Raw genomic sequence first — 3,435 nt, 5'->3', positions numbered from 1 at the left:
GTACTAATTTGAGCACGAGATGCAAGAGCAACTAGCCTCTGCGGAGGAAGAAAGGGAGTTGTTAGAACATAAGTTTGTTGGATATAAGAAAAGGAAACTAGGTTTCTTGCAACGTTTAAGAAAGAGTAAAAACAGCTAGGATTCAAATTGACATCTTTCCTACTTCCGACCCATTGTTTTTCTTATTTTAAGACAAAATTAATCCTCGTTCAGATTTACCATAGTTCTTTGGATTTAAAAGGGAGCCAACCCAGGTACACACGACACACCTTCTTCAAGCTTTCATTAGTACTTCTCATTCCTTCTTCATTAGCTATACTCGAAGCTAACTTTGATGGCTCTAACTCCCATTCTCTGTTTCTCCGTCATCTTCATTCTCATACTCAATTCTATTCAACCAGTAGCTCCACAAGGACAATGGAAACTCCTTCAGCAAAGTATTGGAATATCTGCCATGCACATGCAGCTGCTCAACAACGATCGCGTCGTTATCTTCGACCGCACTGACTTTGGCCCTTCCAATATCTCCTTACCTGCTGGAGTATGCCGGAATGACCCAAGAGACTTCGCTCTCCGTCATGATTGCACTGCTCATTCAGTTGAATATGATGTTAGCACCAATTCTTTCCGACCCCTTATGGTCCTAACCGATACTTGGTGTTCTTCTGGTGCTGTCTCCGTCGACGGCAACCTCATCCAGACCGGTGGCTCCAATGACGGTGACCACGCCGTTAGAATTTTCAAGCCTTGTAGTACTTGTGACTGGCAAGAGTTCCCAACTGGGCTCAACCAACGACGTTGGTATGCCACGGATCATATACTACCAGATGGACGAGTCATTGTGATTGGTGGCCAAGCAAATACTTATGAGTTCTACCCGAAATCTGCATCGACAAATACTGCATTTTCTCTACCCTTTTTACAGAAAACGAGCAATCTCTACCCATCTGTTCACCTCAATGTGGATGGAAACTTGTTCATCTTGGCCAACAATCAAGCTATCTTGTTCGACTACACTCGCAACTCTGTAGTGAAAACATTCCCAGCTATTCCAGATGGTCAGCCTCGGACTTACCCCTACACGGGTTCTTCTGTTCTTCTTCCATTAAAGAACTTACAACAGTCACCGGTGGAAGCTGAGGTACTTGTCTGTGGTGGAGCTCCGTATGGATCATACGGGAAGGCCAATAAGGGTAATTTCATTGGCGCTTTGAAAACATGTGCGAGGATCCGAATCACCGACCCGAATCCAACATGGACCATAGAGACCATGCCCCTTGCAAGGGTGATGGGTGACATGACCTTGCTTCCAAATGGCCAAGTCTTGCTCATTAATGGTGCTGCAAGGGGACTTGCCGGTTGGGAATTGGGCAGAGATCCGGTGTTCTACCCGGTTCTTTATAAACCCAATAACCCAATCGGGTCTCGATTTCAAGTACAAAACCCGACCACCATTCCACGTGTGTACCATTCTAGTGCTATCTTACTACGTGACGGTCGAATTCTAGTGGGAGGAAACAATCCCCATCAGTACTATAACTTCACGGGCGTTCTTTATCCAACGGGGTTAAGCTTAGAAGCATTCTCACCTCCTTATCTGGATTCAAAATTTTCGACATTAAAGCCGACAATCGTCTCGCCGGCTTCATATACAAAGCTAACTTACGGGCAACAATTTGTGTTACGGTTCTCCGTAGCGACTCCGGCGCAGAAGGGCGGCGTAGGAGTTACAATGGTGGCTCCATCTTTTACAACGCACTCGTTCTCCATGAATCAGAGGCTGTTGGTGTTGACTGGCAAGAATGTGGTTGCAGTGACAAATTCATTGTATACCATTGGAGTGACAACTCCAAGTTCAAAAGTCCTGGCACCTCCTGGGTATTATCTCTTATTCCTGGTAAATCAAGATATACCCAGTGAAGGAATTTGGGTGCACATCCAATGATCATATATAGTTATCTTAATTATTAGTGGGAGTTACCAGCAACAAAACCGGTTGTGGGTATATATTTAATTATTTTTTTCTGCTTTCAAGGTTTTTTAGTCTTAATTTGTATAATAATGTAATCTCTGGTTTCACAATGTAAAGGCTGAAACAGCCTTCCTGGATATGTGGATCGAATCCATTCCAATAAACAAGACAGACATTGTGTTACTACCCCTGGTGCGTGTTTTTTTTTTAGGAGTATATATGGTGAGTCAATTAAATCATATTGGAAGGAAGACCAAGAAAGATAATAATAGGTCATGACTTGAATGTTGTGCATTAACTTGTCCGCAATTTCGATCTTAATCGTTGGCAGCACAATTAATGTGCAACACTGAAGTTGCACCGACAATAATAGGTTTCATGGTAAGTACAAGATATATACAAACAATATCCCACAATTCTGAGCTATATCATATCATCATATGGTCCCCGCTTACACCCCATTCAAAGCAGGGATTTAACCACTTCTAGGTTGGAATGAGAACTATCGAGTAAATGCCAAAGCCTTGACGAAGACACTTGCAAGTTGTTGCCAGCATTTAACATTGAGTATTTGTGTCAACGTCAAGGGTGATGAAGTGTTCAAGGATGAAATTAAGATAGGCTGAAGAGTAGAAAAATATAGTCAAGGAAGTATCAAAGTAGAGAAAAGAAGGATGGGGGAGTGAACAAATAATCAAAGTAGCAAGAAAAGATTGAAGCCATGCCAAGTCTAAAATATATTATTCAGCATAGCTGTCTGGGTTCTGAACCTAGAAACGTGGATTGCTTCTTTGAACCAAGAGAGAGCCGGTTGATCCACTGATTGGCTCTAGACTAACAAACTTCCTTGGCAGCCTTGCCCTATAATCGACCCGTACGCTTGAGCATAATCCATAGACACCACATCGTGTAGGACATTTTGACCACATTCCACTCTTTGGTTACAGAATCTTCCTCAAGTAGGTGTATAACACGGCTTGCTTAATATATATTTATGTTTACCAAAAAGAGTATTATATCTCCAAATAGTTCCATTAGATTTTGAGTGAAAAAAAAAGAAGAAGAAGAAAAAAAAAGAAAAGAAAAGAAAGAACACCTAGACGGAGAGTAGATGAACTTAGAACAAGTGATACTATTATTGTGGGTATAAATAATATAAGTATTTTATGTTATTTGTAATCTATTTCGCTTCTTTTAATAAATTTAATTTTTTATTAAAAAAAAGTGATCTAATTTTATGTTTTCTTATGAACAGGTTTAAAATTACTATTCTTGCAAAATATAATGTTGCTCATCTTGAAAAGTCGTTTCTTACATGTTTACCAAGAAATCATTTTCCAAACAAATTTTACTATAAACAAATTGTCAATACTAAGAAGAATTGATAATTATATGAAAAAATGAATTGCTCCATTAAATGAACCTTGTGATTGATAACTAAGTGAAATTACCAGTATATGGGA

At 40.1% G+C, this 3,435-nt stretch overlaps 1 pseudogene; it reads left to right on the top strand.

The window, feature by feature from the left end:
* Positions 1-243: 243 nt before the first annotated feature.
* Positions 244-2,101, top strand: LOC149025952 (aldehyde oxidase GLOX pseudogene; annotated as a pseudogene).
* The last annotated feature ends 1,334 nt before the right edge of the window (positions 2,102-3,435 follow it).

The sequence above is a fragment of the Hakea prostrata genome, chromosome 2, assembly GCF_041222555.1.
Source record: "Hakea prostrata isolate BN-2017 chromosome 2, UWA_Hpros_2, whole genome shotgun sequence".
In the NCBI taxonomy this organism is placed as follows: Eukaryota; Viridiplantae; Streptophyta; class Magnoliopsida; order Proteales; family Proteaceae; genus Hakea; species Hakea prostrata.
Note: the sequence above shows the minus strand (reverse complement) of the source record. Positions and strands in the feature narration are given on the sequence as shown.